The sequence below is a fragment of the Apodemus sylvaticus genome, chromosome 1 (assembly GCF_947179515.1).
Source record: "Apodemus sylvaticus chromosome 1, mApoSyl1.1, whole genome shotgun sequence".
Taxonomy (NCBI): Eukaryota; Metazoa; Chordata; class Mammalia; order Rodentia; family Muridae; genus Apodemus; species Apodemus sylvaticus.
In genome coordinates, this window is record NC_067472.1 from 59,375,861 (window position 1) to 59,394,149 (window position 18,289).

General features: G+C 41.3%; 1 protein-coding gene across 8 annotated transcripts in view; it reads left to right on the plus strand.

Annotated features, from left to right (window-relative positions):
• Window positions 1-18,289, plus strand: part of Ppp6r3 (protein phosphatase 6 regulatory subunit 3) — a 115,847-nt gene that overhangs the window by 18,982 nt on the left and 78,576 nt on the right. For 7 of the 8 annotated variants that reach the window (XM_052194154.1, XM_052194182.1, XM_052194193.1 and 4 more), the window contains exon 2: window positions 15,018-15,165. The exons of the other annotated variant lie outside the window; for it this stretch is intronic. The gene's annotated coding sequence lies outside the window, so the exon portion shown is untranslated. The remainder of the gene's footprint in view (window positions 1-15,017; window positions 15,166-18,289) is intronic. 8 annotated transcript variants of the gene reach the window in all.

Genomic DNA, 18,289 nt, shown 5'->3' on the forward strand with positions numbered 1-18,289 from the left:
CTGACTCCTGATCTCTTTTCTAGGTTTTCTAGCTCCAGGGCTGTATTCCTTTGTGATTTCTTTGTTTTCTATTTCAATTTTTAGATCCTGGGTGGTTTTATTAATTCCTTCACCTATTTGGTTGTGTTTTCCTGTAATTCTTTAAGGGTTTCTTTTTTTTTTTTTTTTTTTGTATATCCTCTTTAGGGTCTTCTACATGCTTACTTATGTTCCCCTGTTTTTCTTTAAGGGAGTTATTTATGTCCTTAAAGTCCTCTATCATCATCATGAAATGTGATTTTAAATCAAAGTCTTGCTTTTCTGGTGTTTGGGGTATCCAGGGCTTGCTGTGGTGGGAGAACTGGTTTCTGATGATACCAAGTAGCCTTGGTTTCTGTTGCTTATGTTCTTGTACTTGCCTCTGACCATCTGGTTATATGTGGTGTTAGCTGGTCTTGCTGTCTCTTACTGTCACTTGTCCTTTCTGTAAGCCTGTGTGTCAGCACTCTTGGGAGACCAACTCTCTCCGGCTGTAATTGGGGTATGGAGAGCTGTGGCACAGGGTCAGCTCCGGGGCGCAGATGGAAACCAGCTTGGACTTTCAAAGTTTCTTGTGATAGTAATGTATAGAGAAAAAGAGTGGACAGGGAGAAAAGAGAATTCGTGGTCAGAGAGGCCAGCTGATGAGAACATTCTCATTCCAGTATGGGTGGGTAGGGGAGTAGGTGGGAAGAGGGGGTCGCCTGGTGAACTGCATTGAGAGTAGGTTAAAATGAGGACTGAAAAGAGTAACTGAGTGAACCCAACTTGAAGTCAACTGGTCCAGATAGTACTAGAGTATAATTAATTGAAGAGGTAGTGTTATCATATGCTGTAAAAAATAATTACTACAACCTGCCCAGCCAATAGAAATGAACAAAAACTATAAACAGATACTTGGCAGAAAATTGAAATGTAAATGGCTTTCAAAAATTCAGAAAATTGGGACTGGATAGATAGATGGTTGACTGGCTAGGGATGTGCAGAAAACCCAAGGTTAGTTGCCAGCACCTGCATTGCAGCTCAGAACCGCCAGTAATTTAGTTCCAGTGGATCTCATAGTCTCTTCTAGACTGTACAGGCAAACTGTACCCAGGCACACAGAAACATGCTTTAAAAAATGTGAACAATGTCTAGCCTTACTTAAAGAGAAAAAAAAAAGCGTGTTTGCATGTTGATGGGTGTGCAGAAATAGACATTCACTTGTATGGGTGATGGGAAGAAAGTAGGTGTGACTTAACAGAAGCGCATGCTTATTCTCCACTTTTGGAAGATTAGTTTTTTTTTTTTTTTTAAACCAAGAGTTGAAAACTACATGGTCAACTTTAAGTTCTCTGTCATTTTCAGTTTAACTTTATTTGAGTAACTTCTTAAAAATTTGAGACTGGTGTTATAAATTGGTTTGCTTTTCTTTGTATTCTGATACTGTTTATATTTCCTTATTTCTTAGATCATAGGAATGACTTGTAAGATTGAGAAGTAATGATTTAGTCTCAAGTCTCCCTGTCACCTTAGGTCAAGACCTGCCTGTTGGACTTAAAGGGATGTGCCTTTGGTTATACTGCTGCTGCAATGAAGAGTATTAATTTATGAATGATACTAGTTCATTTAAAAGGGGCATATTGGTGCATGCCTGTAATCCCAGCTCTTGGGAGATAGGGACAGGAGGATGGCAGCAAATTGGAGGCCGGCCAGATGTGCATAGAGAGTTTAGGCTAGCCTGGGTTACAAAGTGTGAGGTTGTCTTAAAAAAGAAAAGAAAGAAATTTACTTTACATTTTTACTCACTTGGTTGCTCATATGCCATGTAAAAAGTATTGGTGACATTGAGGAAGTATTAAGAGTAGGCACCTCAGCTGGGCTAATGGAGTGTGGCCTGACCAGTGTAATAATTCCTCACTCAACTGTGGCGGTAACAGGTATGGTGGTCCTCTGGTCTTGGCTTTGGACCACCTAATCTATGACTTGACTGTATTTTCATAGTAGGTTAGACTAGACTGAGCTGGCTTCTTGTGTCTGAAGTGATGTGAGTATTCCTAGTGAGCATAGCCAGACAGTGATGTAATCTGGTCAGGTGCCAAGCTATGCTTACAGTATCACCTGCTGATACGGCCTACTAAGGTGATGGCGAGGTTCACCTTGCTTTACATTCTTGGTGTGGTCATTTTGGTTACTGGCTTAGAAGTGTTAGTATCCTTTCTGGGGCCTGTATTAGTAGTTGGTGTTTTTGAAGTTAAGTGACAAAGTTACAGGTATGTGTGTATAACTTTTATTGTTGTTGGGTATTTCTGAAGATGTAGAGGTTTTAAGTTTTAAGTTTCTCCCAATTGTGGATAATTTTACAATCCCTTTTTATTAGACAAACTCTTACTGTGCAGCCTAAGTTGATCATGAACTTACTGTGTAGCTAAGGGTGGCTTTGAGCTTCTCCTATTTCAGCCTCCTTAGTACTGGAATTTTGTACGTGTGTCATCACATAGGCTGTTCATACGTTTATATTCAAAGTTTATAGGTGAGTTTTTATTCGTAGTATGCTAGACATTGATGGTAAAATGATAAGCAAGCCTTCGGGTAGATGGATTATCTCATTGTCTTTGGTCTCCTCTGGCTTGAGTGTTTTGAAGCATGCATAGTGGGATCAGTGAGCCACATTAAAATGACCAAGGATTTTATGATATAGCAGGCAGTGGAGTCTTGCTTCTGTGTGTCTGGACTCTAGGCTGTCATTTGTCTGCAGTGTGGGCACAGTTTTGTTGTGCCCGATATTGTACAGGAAGACATTGTTGGATTCATTCCCTCTTTGGCACCAGGAGGGTGTGGTCTGCTTTTGAAAATTTATGTGAGTGTAGAGTGCAGGGACTCCCTCCCCGAACTCTGTAAATAATTTTGATTTTAATAAATTTGATGTACATAAAAAGCCTGATTAGGATGATGATCCCTTTCCTATTCTTTTTAAGGTAAGGGGTTGTGAGTGGTGAATGTTCATTTGCTATTGTATTACACTTTATGATTAAGCAAATACATTAAATGCTGTTCAGTTGAGAAATTCTGTTCTGTTTTAGGTTCAACAAGTTTTCTATGGAGTGTGCATGTGTGTTTGAGATTGAACCCAAGACTTTTGATTTAACCGCGCCAAGCATGCACTCTCTCTCTGAACTTCACTCTAACACTTCAGTGGACATTTTTATAACTGTGCCATATTTGCATTCTTTAGCTGTCACCACAGTTAGTAGTATTGAAAAAGAAGGTAAGATTTATGGTAGGGGCAAATATTATGTCTGTTGAGAAGAGTATTGGGTTTTTTTGTTTTGTTTGGTTTGGTTTGGTTTTTCAAGACAGGGTTTTTCTGTGAAGCCCTGGCTGTCCTAGAACTCACGCTGTAGACCAGGCTGGCCTTGAACTCAGAAATCCGCCTGCCTCTGCCTCCCAGAGTTCTGGGATTACAGGACTGCGCCCCGGCAGAGTGTTGTTTCTTTAAGGAATGATAGATGATAATACATTTAAAAAATGAAAGTATATCAGTTTTCCTGCCTTGATTATTTTTAGGGAATGGGTCTTTGTATCCATTTTCTCCGAAAGAATAATTCAGTAACGAACAGCTGAACTGCATGGCTATTATTATTATTGTTGTTGTTGTTTGTTTGTTTTGGGGACCGGGTCTCTCTGTGTAATCTTGGCTATCCTGGAACTTGATATGTAGACTAGTCTGGCTCTACCAACTCAAGAGATCCTCCTACTTCCACCTCCTGAGTGTTAGGAATCAAAGGTCTGAGCTGCTTGCTATTTTAGCTATCAAATCATCAATGCCTCCCTTAGCTGCTGTGGCCCTGAGCAGTCTTGCTCTCTGAGAGCCTCTTTCTCATTTTGTGCTTTCTGATATAAAGATATAATTTCTTAGAAGTCAGATTCTTAGGAGATCCCCTGCCCCCTTCACTTGGTGTTTTTTGTGGGATCCTTGCAGCAGCTTCCTTCTTAGACTTTTTTTTATTTTTTTAGGTGGAGGCATTGTTTCCTTTGTTCAGTGACCTTATGTCAGAGTTTGGATACCTTTCGTTCAATTTTTTCCAAGCTAGGATCTGAAGCCTTGTCTTGTTTCTTCAGTAGTCTGTCTAGCTTTTGCCACTCCTTCAATGCCCAGCTTATTTCTCCATTTTAGCAATAGCAGCCCTAGTGATCCCACTCTCTCAGTCCTTATTGACATCAGATAATGTCTACACACATATTATTATCAGTTTTGCTTCTTTCTCTACTTTGCATTCTCCACCCATTGCTGTCATGCGGCTTTGATTGTTATGTTAGAGTTGGCAAGCAAAGAAGATAATATAGAATTCATTTCTGCCATCTTTATGGTTTAGGAATGGATTCTCAGGTTAGATGATGTATATTTTATTACATAGCTAGAAAATAGCTGGTATGACTTTGTGGCCTTAGTAGCTAGTACCACTTCCCCTGTCCAGAATTGTTAAGAACTCGTCTTTTTGTTTTGTTTGTTTGTTTTGTTGTTGTTGTTGCTGTTATGCTTTTCGAGATGGGGTTTTCAATGTAATCCTGCCCTAGAACTCATTATATAGACCAGACTGGGTATGAACTCAAAGATATGCCTGCCTTTGCCTTCTGGGTACAGGGATTAAAAAGAACTTGTTTTTAAAATATGTTAAACTTTTACATTTCTCTAGTTTATAGCCAGTAGCAGCTCCTAATTAACTGGTTTTATCCCCCTCCTGAAGACAGTTTATATCTAGGACTCTTTATACCCTGAAAAAAACAAAAAGAAAAACCAACCAGGCATGTTCAAAGGAGTTTTTTGGATTTGGTTTTTTTTTTTTTTTTTGAGACAGGGTTTCTCTGTATAGCCCTGGCTGTCCTGGAACTCACTCTGTAGACCAGGCTGGCCTTGAACTCAGAAATCCTCCTGCCTCTGCCTCCCTGAGTGCTAGAATTACGGGCTTGCCCCACCACTGCTCGGCTGGTGCATACCTTCTGAGATCGTAGTTGTAAATAGTGCTCCCGGCTTCTCATTCTTCCAGTGTAGCTCCTTACGTTGTTGTTGTTAAATTAGTGTTTAGTATTAATCATTATGCTGGTTAGTTTTTTTGCCTATTTGACATGAGCTAGAGTTAATCTGGGAAGAAGAAACATCCGTTGAAAACTTACGTCTATCAGATTGGCCTGTGTGCAATTTTCTTGATTAATGATCGATGTAGGGGGTCCACATCTGTGCAGGTGGCCTTGGGTGGTATAAGAAAGCAGGCTAAACAAGTTATGGGTAGCAAACTGGTAAGCAGCATTCTTCTATGGCCTCTGCTTCAGTTTTAGTCTCTAGGTTCATGATGGAATGTGAGGTAAAATAAACCTTTTCCTCCCCAAGTTCGTCATGGTGTTTATCACAGCTATAAAAACCTAAAAAGGACAATCTATGACAGTCATGCTATTTATAACAGTGGTATATTATATACTTTCCCCTCTTAAATGACTTTGCATATTCCATGAATACAGGCCTTTTGAAAAATGTGCTTGTCTGTGAATTGGCATTAGACTCTGTTGTGTACTCAAGTGCTCTGTCTATCTTTCTGAGGAACTTCTCATCCTGAAGTCTAGACCTCTTGCCCTTGCTTGTGCTCTGGGGTCTTGCTGGTCTTCCTCTACCCTACCCTGGAGATTTTTTTTTTTGTCATTCATGCCCGGGTGATTATATCCTAGAATCTGTGTTGTCAGTTGCTGCTCCCTCTCCTTTCAAGGACCACAGTCTGCAGTTTTTGTGAGAAAGGAAGCAAACCTGAGATTTTAATTTTTTCTTTTTAATTTATTTTGCTTCTTTCTGGGTCTTGGGTAGGGAATGTAGGGCTATTTTCATGCTAGGCAAGTTCTTCACTACTGAGTGCATCCCAGCCCTCTATGTACTCGTTTGTTTTTTTCAAGACAGGGTTTCTCCATGTAACCCTGGCTGTCTCAGAACTTTTTTTTTTTTGTTTTATTCCCCCCATCCCCCCAACTTGTTTTATTGACCAGGCTGGTCTTGAACTCAGAGACCCACCTGCCTCTGCTTCACAGTGCTAGGATTAAAGGAGAGCACCATCATGCCAAGTTGTTTTATGTACTCTTTAAAATAACCCACAATGTTTACTTTTAAAATTTTATGTCTTTATGTGAGTGTTTCCCTGCATGAATTTATATGCACTATATGCATGCAAATGCCTGCAGAGGCTAGAATGGGGCATTGAATCCCTGGAACTAGAAATCTAGAGTCAAACTTCATGTAGGTACTAGGAACCAAATCCAGGCCTTCTGCAAGAACAGTACAGCAATCCTTGCTGAGCCATGTATCAGCAAAGCCATGGATCTTCTCTGGGTACACTTATTTTAGGCACATGTTTCTGAATTGGAAATAGTTTATCTCTTGCTTTTTGTTTGAACAGGTTGCAAAAACAAAATAGCATAGCTTGAGTATTTAAAGAACAGAAATTTATTTACAGTTCTGGAAACTGTAAGTCAAGATCTGAGTTTTGGACAATGCAGATTTCAGGTGAGGGCCTCTTTCTGATCTATAGACACTGTCTCTTGATATATTCTTACCCTGCTTTTCTTCAGAAAGCAAGTACTCTGGTGTTTCTTTCTATAAAGACACTGAGCTCATTTAACTGTATGTACTTACTACAGAGATAGCAAGCCTTCATTATAAAAGTTAAGAGCAATATAAAATATCAGTATATGAGCCTTTAAAAAAAATCTTTATATACTGCTTTAATTGAGGGTGGAAAGGGGAATGTGTGTGTTTGAAACATAGTCTTTACTGTGTAGCCCAACCTGGTCTTTACATTGTTCCTGCCTAAAGAAACCCAGGAAAAGGCTCACCTGTGGCTTTTCCCAGAACCTCTCACCCTGTCCCCTACTTTAAACCTCTCCAGCCCCAGGGCTGGGCTTCCCTTCCATAATCCCAGCTTCTTATTTGCATATAAATTTGCCATTTTGGCCATGCACTTTTTTTGGTCCTTGGCTCTTCTCTTGGACTACTTGCCCTTTCTCCTGTTTTCTAATCTTACCCCCCTCCACCCCCTCTCCTGACCTGTTCAGTCTGGATCCTTCCAGATGCTTCTGGCTGAACTCTACTTCATACTACAATAAAACCCTCCTCAGCCATACCTAGGAGTGGCCAAGTCCTCATTTTTGTTTAAGGCCCTGCTTCATTGTTCCCCCTTAAAAAGTGGTAAAATGCATCTAGCATAAAACTTACCTTACCCCCACACCTCTTAAAAATAGGGTCTTCTTATAGCCATGCCTGACCCGGAACTCACTATGTAGACTAGAGTGACCTTGAATTTACAAAGATCCCCTGCCTCTGCACGCCTAGTGCTGGGATTAAAGGTGTGTGCCATTGCCGCCTGCTGACTTAGCCTGTTTTTAAGTGTGCTGTCATTGGTGTTAAGTGTGTGCATAATGTATGGCCAACATTCTTGTCTATCTGTGTTACTTTCATCCTCTGGAACTAAATTTCATACCATTAAAGAACTTGTTCCTCTTTCTTCCTTTCTCTCCAGATGTTTTTAACTGTTAAAGCCTTTCATATCATTCATATCCATGGTAAGTTTAATGTCTAAATAAGACAAGAAAGAGATAGCAAGATTAACATAATATCAATAGAACATCCAAAAAGTCTTAAAGTTGTGTGTGTGCACTCTCAAAGTTTTCGTGGAGCCAAAGAAAGAAACTGCAGGGTTAGAGGACTAGGGCACTTTACACTAATTACATTTGGGGTCTCTCTCTCTCTCTCTCTCTCTCTCTCTCTCTCTCTCTCTCTCTCATTTCTAGCCAGTCATTATGGTTTGTTAAATTGTACCTGTATCACCTTCTCTCCCCTGTGCTGCCCCCTCCCACTTTGGTTTTTTAAGACAGGGTCTCTCTATGTAACACACACACACACCCGTTGGCCTGGGACTTGATACAGAAAGTAGGCACTCTCTAACTCACAGAGATTCTTCCCCTGTCTCCCAAGTGTTGGGATTCTCCCCCCAACACTCACACACACACACACACTCCCAAAATTGAGTTTTATGTTTTGTGTATGTGAGTGTTTTGCTTGCGTGTATGTGTGTGCACCAGATGCATACCTGGTGCCCACAGAATCCAGAGGTCATGAGATTACCTGAAATTGTAATTACATACATTTGTAAGCAAGCTATCATGTAGGTGCTGGGAACTGAACCTGAGTCTTCTGGAAGAGTAGCCAGTGCTCTTAACTGCTAAACCATATCTCTAGCCTCTCTCTCCCTCTCCCTCTCCCTCCCCTCCCCCCCCCCCCCCCCCCCCCCCCCCCCGGTCTCTCTGTGTAGTCCTGTCTGTCCTGGAACTCACTCTGTAGATCAGGCCAGCCTCAAACTCAGAAATCCGCCCTTCTCTTGTCTCCCAAGTGCTGGGATTAAAGGTGTGCGCCACCACTGCCCTGCCTTTCTTTCTCTTTTAAAACTGAATATATTTTTTGATTTTGGCTGTTGATGGGCACTTGGTTTGCCATGTTAGCTATTGGGAATAATGCTGCCTTGAACTTGACTGTACAGTGTACCATTTAGACTGTTCAGTGCTCCCTTTTCCTTTTCTTTATTTTTATGTGTGTGAGTGTTTTGCTGACCCATAAGTCTGTGATGCCCAAGGAGGCCAGAAGAGGGCATTGAATCCCTTGTTACTGTAGTTGCAGTTTTTTTTTTTTTTTTTTTGTTTCTCCCCCCCCCTCCCCCCCAGACAGGGTTTCTCTGTATAACCCTGGCTGTCCTGGAACTCACTCTGTAGACCAGGCTGGCCTGGAACTCAGAAATCTGCCTGCCTCTGCCTCTCAGAGTACTGGGATTACAGGTGTGAGCCACTACCCGCCCAGCTTGCAGATGTTTTTGAGCCACCGTGTGTGTGTGTGTGTGTGTGTGTGTGTGTGTGTGTGCGCGCGCGCGCGCGTGTGTATGTATGTATGTATGTATGTATGTATGTATGCTGGGTATTAAACATGAGCCTGTGGAAAATCAGTCTTTTTGTTTGTTTGTTTGTTTTTGTTTGTTGTTGTCCGTCCCCCCACCCCCCACCCCACCCCAGACAGATTTCTCTGTGTAGCCCTGGCTGTCCTGGAGCTCACTCTGTAGACCAGGCTGGCCTGGAACTCAGAAATCCGCCTGCCTCTGTACTCACCACATCTTCAGCCCCCTCCCCCCCTTTCTTTTTTAGTAGAGGGACTCATGAAGCCTAGGCTGTTCTTGCTGTGTAGATGGTCTGGAACTTCTGATTCTCCTGCTTCCCTCTCTTAAGTGATGCTATTGCAGGAGGGCACCAATGCATCCTGTTCTGCAGTCCTGGAGATTAGTCAAGGGCTTAGATTGTGCTATGCAGCACTCTGCTCAGTTAAACCCCAGCCCTGCCTTAGCATTCTTTTGAGTCGAACCTGAAGTGGAAATGCTGGGTCATCTGGTAATTGTGTGTGTGTGGTTTGTTTTATAAGTCTATTTTTAATTACTTTGAGGAATCACAAACTGTTTTCCTCAATCACTGTAGTGTTTTCCACTTTTCTATTTTTTCATTTTCTCTGTAGTGCATGAAGGTTTGAATTTCTTCTCATCTTTATGGAGTCTTACTTTCAATTTTCTATTTTTAAAACTGTAGCCATCCTAATGTATATTTGGGGGGAAGGGGTTCTGGATTGGACAGAGGTACTCAACAAGTGCTTACAACTAAACTCATTCTCTTTCCTCACCCAGCCTCTCAACAGTCCTTTAGCTTTCTTTTCTGTTGCAGGATATTTGATCACATTGTGAACCCCAAGATTGTGTTATTTACTGAAAATACCTGTGGTGTGGCTTAGCCTTAGCACACACCTTTAATCCCAAACAATGAAGATGTTTTTATTTTTTATTATTTTTTTTTTTTTTGTAGAAGGAAGCACCCATATTTGAAAGTGATGTCTGGTTGAGGGGTAACAAAATGAAGAATCAGAAAGATTTGACAGAATTGGATATGCCCAATTCTCAAGAGAGAGGAAAGGGAAGATACTTGAGAGGCAGGGTAGAGAGGAGGAGGAGTCAGTCTTATCAGGACAGCTGTATAGACTGCGGGTTGCAGAGAGGATAAGCTGGGCACAGGTGAAGACAGAGAGAGCGAGAGAATGAAAAGGAGTTAGAAGATTCAAATAGATTGTCAGAATTAATATAAGGCCAATCAGAGCAATTCAGGAGAGGCTGAGGGAAGCCAGATTGAATCAGTCAGCTTGGAGAGGAGTTTGAGCCAAAACAGCTGAGTGGAACCAGCCAGTCATAGCTCAGAAAGAAGTAGAAAGGGTGAATTTATTCATCAGCAGTTCTCAGAGACTAAACATTCTGGGCCTAGATTAGATTGTATTGAGGCTAGAAGCCTCCAGGACTAGATGTAGCAGATGGTAGTGTAAGCCCCTAGAGGAGAATAAAAGGTACTTTTATAGCTTTCTAGTGTGACTTCCAGAAATCCCAAGCTTCTTATCTTTTTGATTCTCTGTAAAACTCCCACAGGACTCTTTCTATGGCTGGGTCATGAACTTTAACAGCACTTAAACTAGTCTCTTTTAGGATCTCTTAGGTATTATTTCTTTAATACTCAGTGCTGAATTAGTGCCAATTATTTATTTAATACCCAATACTTCTCTTTATCTTACAGCCTTTCTATTCAATTTTTAATTTCTGCTCTGAGGTTTTAAATTTTGAAGCCTCCCCTCCCTTCCTCTTGTGTTCTTTTCAGTGGCACCTGGTGTTTAGTGATCTTTCTGGAGGTAGCAATTATTATTTTTTAAATGTGAGTTGTATATTTGTACAGTTTCTGTTTTCTTTTGCATTTTTCTGTTTGCTATAATGCTCTTTTTGTTTTGTTTTCAAGAAAGAGTATCTCTGTGTAATAGCCCTGACTGTTCTGGAACTCATCTGTGGACCAGGCTGGCCTCGAACTCACAGAGATCCATCTTTCTCTGCCTCCCAGGTGCTGACATTAAAGGCATTCCACCACCATCTACCTGCTCTGCTATTCTTTATGTTAGGCTTTCTGGAGTGGTCTGGTAATCTTTGATTTTGTTCATATGCAAAGTCAGGGATGCACAGATGGAGTCAGTCCTGGGAACTATCATTCTTTCTATGCTTTCATACTACAAGAACAGAGGGAGTTGTACCACCTGTTATTTGTGAACTTAGCTTTTCATTTCTGAATGTCTTGCCTGACCAGAATTAGGACTTTTTGGGGAGAAATGGCAGATTTCAAAGAAGTGGCAGAGAAGAAATTATATGAATCAGAAACATGCTGTGAGAGGAATTAAATTGCTCAGAAAACATACAAAAGCTCCTAGGACAGCTTGCACAGCCAAAGCTGGCACATTGTAAAGATCATGATAAATAATGGTACTATAAGAATCTGAGTTCATACTAATAATAGATTCAGGAAAGAGTACGTGGGCAGACAGGGACATACCTTACTGAAGTTGCAAAGGCAGCTAATAAATGCAGAAGCTGTTTAATGTCATCCTCTGCTACATAGTGAGTTAGAGGCCAGGCTGGACTATATGAGACACCGTCTCAAGTAATAAATGCACGTAAATATCACATAGTGTCAGTTTCCAGTAAGTACTGAAGTGAATGTTCTAAGAGCATCATCTATAAGATGTCTTTTTGAAGATTATTTACTGATGAGTTAGCAAAGAAGATGGTTACATCACAGTGAAGAAATCTGTTACTCACCTTAACAGAATAAAGTCATCAACAGTATTCAGACAAGTTGTCCTCATCTAGTTAGCATTACAGCCAAAAAATGTACACCTAGCATCTAAAAGTGAAATGAAAGATGGAAATGCTAACAATCCAAAAATTTAAATATATTTAGAAGATAGGAAATAAAGGAGAGTTGGTTTTAGTTGTGTGTGAACCTGACTTGAAGCATAGTCATTGCCTCTGAGGTGCTGTAGAACAATTATGGTTCAGCAGTTCCTTACCTGGATGTTCAGTGTTGTATAAGAGAATAATTCAGCAAACAGTTTCTGAAGAAGTTAAGGAGACTAGAGGTGCATGAAATACTTGAGGTCTGGGTATCATCTTCAGCCGCATTCTTGAACACATACATGTATAGGGAGCTAAGTCAATTATTTGGAAGTTTCTTGAACTGATTAGACAGAACTTCCTATAGTCAACTTTTGTTTGTTTGTTTGTTTGTTTGTTTGTTTGTTTGTTTTACTTGCATATGTGTGTAAGTATGTATAAGTGCCCTCGGAGGCCAGAAAAAGTTGTCACTTCCCTTGAAACTAGAGTTGGAGATAGTTGGGAGCTATTTGACATGGATATTGGGAATCAAACTTGAGTTCTTAACCATTGAGCACAATCTCTACCTTTCAACCTACTCTCTACTCCTAGGCACCAAACCATGAAACTTTCAAGGTTAACAAATGAGAGTGGCTAATGGGCAGGTGCCATGTTAGGCAGGGCTTATTGCCCTTGGCAGTATAACAAATCACTAGTCTGGCTCATTTGGTTAGTGAGCTCTAGTGAAGTTTCAAGTCATCCCTAGGTATTGGTTGTCTTCCCCCCCCCCCCCCCCACTCCCCTGCAAGGTGATTCATCTCACTCATAACATAGTTTCACTTTTTATTCTGAAGTGTAAAGGTCTTGCTTGCTGGCCAGGAGAGGAAGAATCAAAGAAATCCTGGCTGGGGTAGGGTGTGACTTTTCTTGTCTTGGCATTGGTTCAAGTAGCTCCTTTGATTTTTCAGTGTAGCAGGGGTTTACTGTCCCAATTCAAAGAGCTGGGTGTTTTGTTTTGATTTCTTTTTTAAGAAAATCTTATGGGCATCGGCTAATATGGAAGAGGGTGAGATTTAGGATGTAAGTATAGTATCTTTTGGTCAGTATTTTATTTCATTCTAGTACTCCTCTGATTTTACTGTCTTACTTGGAGATTATCCTTTGGTGAGTAGACATGGACAAAACAAAAAAGCACGTTTCTACTTTTGTTTGTAGACCTGTTTTCACTGCATATTGATGGCCCCTCTTTACCCAGCAGTCTCAGTATTGTGCTGATACTGTTTTGCTCTTCTGGATCTCATTTATTATCCTAAAAGTTTTAAATACACAAAATTTCTTGGTAGTAAACACATCCAGAGTTTGTCTTAATCAGTCTGTGATGAGCTATGTTAACTGTCATTGTGACAGAGTCACTTGGAAAACAGGCCTCTGGTCATACCTGTGGGATTATTTTGAGGTGGCAGAAAGACTTTGTTTCTTGATTGTGGATCCCATGAGATCAGCTGCTTCAAGCTCCCATCTTCTTTACTTCCTCTCCATGTTGGATTATAGTCTCAAACTGTGTGCAGAAGTGAGCTCTTTCTCCTTTGAGTTGCTTTTTTGTTTAGAGTTTTTTGTTTTTAAATGACAGAAATAGCAAATGAACTAAAGACACAGTCCAAGTGAAAAACCATAAGCCCTTGAACAAAGGCTTTCTTTAAAGGGTAGATGATGTCCCAGCATCCTTAGACAGTGCATGAACCCAACTGACAGACAACATTTTGACATTTGAATAGGGATACAGACATTGTGTTGATGATACTTCTGGGAATCTGTGAGAATGGATCTGGTATTTTGTCTGCAAGTGGCCAGAATAAGTTATTGGTGGTGTTACAATTTATTACAGAATAGCTCAAGGGACCTGGAACTACACAGATTTAATACAAGTTTGTGTTTTGTGTGTGTGCACACATTTTGGACAGTGCCTTAGTTGTTTTGTTTTGTTTTGAGACAATGTCTCTCTCTAGCCCTGGCTGTCCTAGAACACACATGTAGACCAGGCTGGCCGTGAACTTACAGAGTTCACTTACCTGCCTCTGCCTCCGGAGTACTGCTATTAAAAATAGAACCATAGCCGGGCATGGTGGAGCATGCCTGTAATCCTAGCACTTGGGAGGCAGAGGCAGGCAAATTTCTGAGTTCGAGGACAGCCTGGTCTACAGAGTGAGTTCCAGGACAGCCAGGGCTACACAGAGAAACAGATAGTTGGGGTAGGGGGGCAACTATCTATCCTGGGGCTGGTGAGATGGCTCAGCAGTTAAGAACACTGACTGCTCAGGTCCTGAGTTCAAATCCCAGCAACTACATGGTGGCTCACAACCATCCGTAACGAGATCTGATTTCCTTTTCTGGAGTGTCTGAAGACAGCTACAGTGTACTCACATATAATAAAAAAATCTTTAAAAAAAAAAAAGAACCATAACTCACTCTCTCTCTCTCTCTCTCTCTCTCTCTCTCTCTCTCTCTCTCTCTCTCTCTCTCTCTGTGGGGGGCGGTGGGGGGTATCTGCAAAGGCCAGAAGAGGTTGTCAGCCTCCCATAGAACTGGGGTTCTAGATGGTTATGTGTCATTATGTGGGCATTGGGGATCAAACCTGGTTCCTCTGCAAGAGCAGCTAGTGCCTTTATCTGCGGAGCCATCTTTATTTTTCCAGTCCTTTGTTTAATATTTTAAAGTACAGTGCTTTTGTGGTCAGCCTTATGTCATTTCATAGATAGTAAGGACATGGTTCTTCAGTCACTGACCGTGCTGCCATGGCACCTGTGTTTATCTCCAGGTTAGTCTTCAGTGTGGAATAAAAACTGTAGTATAGGATTATCTGTTTGTTTTTTTTTCCATGTTCTCGTAGAAAAGTTTCAATCTGAACTTTTTAATTCTGTGAAATATAGTTCTGTGAGAACCAAGACTCTGAGCCATTTTTTGTTGTTGTTTTGTTTTGTTTGTTTGTTTTTTGGATTTGGTTTTTTCGAGACAGGGTTTCTCTGTATAGCCGTGGCTGTACTGGAACTCACTCTGTAGACCAGGCTGGCTTTGAACTCAGAAATCCACCTGCCTCTGCCTCCCAGAGTGCTGGGATTACAGGTGTGCGCCACCACTGCCCGGCTCATTTTTTTTTTTTTAATGGCAGATGTCATCAGATCAAAACACAACATACGAGATTCTCTTTTGTTTTTGTCTTTACAGGAACACTTGTGTTTCATAGAGTATCCTTTCTTACTCCTGCTAATCTGCTAATGTAATTTGGAAGATAGCTGTCACGAGGATAACCTGTAATGGGCAAGGAGCCACAGAGAAGAAAACATTTCTTTTAGTTTTAACCTTGGTTTGAAAGGTAAGACTGTAATGATCATCAGCTGTTTCCTTCCTGGAATCCTTGCATGCAGGAAAGCAGTGTTCTGAGGCAGGTCTGGGCAGTTCAGCTGCAAGGAGAGAGAGTGGCACTATGGTGTTTTTAGGATGTTAAACAGAAGTCCATGTAGCCGACTTTGGTTATCTAGGAATCTACACAACTCATTTGGTTCTTGTTTCCAGTGGATATTGAACTGGCCACTAAGGAGCAACCAGTCTTTGCAAGTTGGAGTGGTTCAGAGGAAAAGTAGAAGTAGAGTCTGAGACTCAGGCTGCCTGGCTCTGTGTGAGGTGTTTGTTCATTTTGTACCAGTGGCTTCTAGCCAGCTGCCTTGAAGTTTTTGGATTGTAATTGCTATAACTCTTTCCTGAAACTTTTGATTAAAGATCAGAGATTGACTTTGCATATTTAACTTTGGCTCAGTGTGTAGCTGCTTGTATTATGAGTGCTAATTATGTTCTCCCAAACATTGTTTGCCCTAAAAGGTCTGAACATAGCTTCTGCATGAACATAGCCAGTAGCTGGGGAGGACAGACAGAAGCTTGATTTTAGGATTTCTCTGGCTTGGGACTAGGAGGAAAGGAAGGAAGAGAGCAGCCATGCTTTAGGAGAATGAGGAGAGACACAGAGGCTGTCATGGGGTAGGGAAGCAAGGAGTGCGCCCTGGGCTCCAGGCCAAGAAAGCGTGGCCCAGAGGGTGTCACTAATGGGTCCAGCATGACCAAGATGGAACATAGAAGTTAAGTAAATTAGTAAGTGGTAACTCAGAATTATCGGTGGGAGGTAGATTCTAGCAGCATGGAGGCTAGGCTGTTGTGCTTCATAGGGCATGTTAAAATATAAAGGCTGTGTGTGTCTTTCACTCAGGAACAATAAACTCAATAAAGATTGAGGCAGGTAACAAACCTGGCACCAGGATTTATTAATAAATAATTAATACAACAGATGACACCCAACATTATCTATCACTGAGACTGACTTGTTCATCTGCATTTCAGAATTCCTGAATTCTGGCTCCAGGACTAGCTCCTCCTTGGTGCCTTCCTTTTGTGTTTTCTGATTGGCATTGTCTCTCAATGCCTTTTGACTCTCCATAGTATATTTGTCTATTCATCTCCACAGCTGTGGAGTTGATTCTGATCACAAGCTGATTGATCCCAGGCATCCAGAATGTTGCTTTTTCTATGACCTGCCAAGCCCCTCAAGAAAGAGGTGGCCCTTGAGCTTCCATAGTGGTATTCCTCCTCTGCCATTTTCTCCAACTAAGTCTATATGTCACCGTCCTGTGAGTTTTGTGTGAGGACTTCCTCCAGCTGTCATAATTTCCTTAGCCATTTATTATTCAGTAACTACACAAGGACTATTCTTGTTCAGAAAAATTCAGTCTTGGCCCTGAGCTGGGCATGGTGGCACATACCTTTAATCTTAGCATTCAGGAGGCAGAGGCAGGCAGATTTCTGTGAGTTTGAGGCTAGCCTGATCTACAGAGCAAGTTGTAGGATGGATAGTCAGGGTTATGCAGAGAAACCCTGACTCAAAAAAAACCAAACAAAACCCAAAACAAAAGCCTACCATTGGTAAGTCATTAAGCTGAGGTGCAGCAGAGCAAGTTGGAAACTAATGACATATGACTAAAAAGTGCATGTACCTCACTGTGGACACACCTGGTGTAGTGGTGTGACAGCTCCAGTATTGCCCAGTACCTGCTGATGGGCAGTAGGAGAATGGCTGTAGTTTTAGTTAATTTAAACATCTTTACAAGTTTGATAAATGTTTCCCACTCAACCTCTTTTAGTTCTTGGGCATCATTTTGTCATTTCTTTTTTTTAAGCTGTAGATGTAACTGGACCATGTTGAGTTGTATCATGTCACAGCAGACTCTGATTTAGGTTGTCTTTTCTTAGCTGATTTGAAAAATATTCTGCCTATGACTGTGTCATGAAGACTATTAGGCTTAAACCTTGAAGAGTGTTTGCTTTGTGACAAACGCAGTAACACCCTCTTGTCTCCTTCAGACAGACTTGGGCCTGCTTAGTCAGCTTTGTTCACGTCAGTGCCCTGGGTGCCTCTGTGTCTATTCCTACCTACTCTATTCCATGGGTGCCTCTGTGTCTATTCCTACTCTATTCCATGGGTGCCTCTGTGTCTATTCCTACTCTATTCCACCTTGGATCTGTCACGGGCATGCCTCCTTCTTCAGCTTCTAACAGTTAAGACACACCATTTACACGGAATCAGTATTAAGTGTAGGTATAGTTTAGTTATTCCTTAAAGCTCTGACATTTTCGGGGTTTTTCAGTATAATCAGATATATCCGGCAACCTGTCCGCTGTTGTCTTTTAAATACATTTCTGTCTAGAATCCTGTGCCTCTTGCCCACCTCTGGATATGTTGCTATTGAGCTTTTCCATAGCTGCTGTGTGTATCTATCTTCCTTTCTTTTCCTCTCTTGTAAGGTGTCTTAGCTTGTTTCCCATGTGTTTGTTTGCCTTGTTTTGTGAAGCACACTTTGGGGGGCTACTTGAGAAAGTGTTAGTTTGCAAAACTACTCTTTCTGATGTATCTTCTACAAATACTAGAGGAGGCTGGTGTCATTTTACTTTGTTCTTATTTTGTGGCTTTGTTTCTGTGAATTTCTGTGAATTTGACAAATTTCAAGACTGGCTTTGCAGCCACAATTTTCATGAATATCCAAGAGACTTTATTTCACAGTATTTGGGTTGGCCCATGAAGGTCCTAAAGACAGCTCTCTTTGATTAATTTTGGAAAATATCATTTTACTTTTTTTGTGTTCACCATCAAGGTGGTAGATTATAATATATTCTTCTAAACTGGATGTGATGGTGCACATCTCTTAGCCAAGGGCTGTGGGCTTCAAGTTTGAGCCCAACTTTGGCTACATGGTGAATTTAAAAGTGTAGGACTGTGGGCTGGAGAGAGAGTCTAGCATCGAAGAACCCTTGCTGCATTTGCAGATGACATAGGTTCCCTTACTATTCCCCACATTAGGCTGCTCTGTGCCACCTTTAACTCTAATTCCAAGGGGATCCAGTACAATGTGTGGCCTCCACAGAACTTTGATATACAGATGAGTAGATTCGTGTGT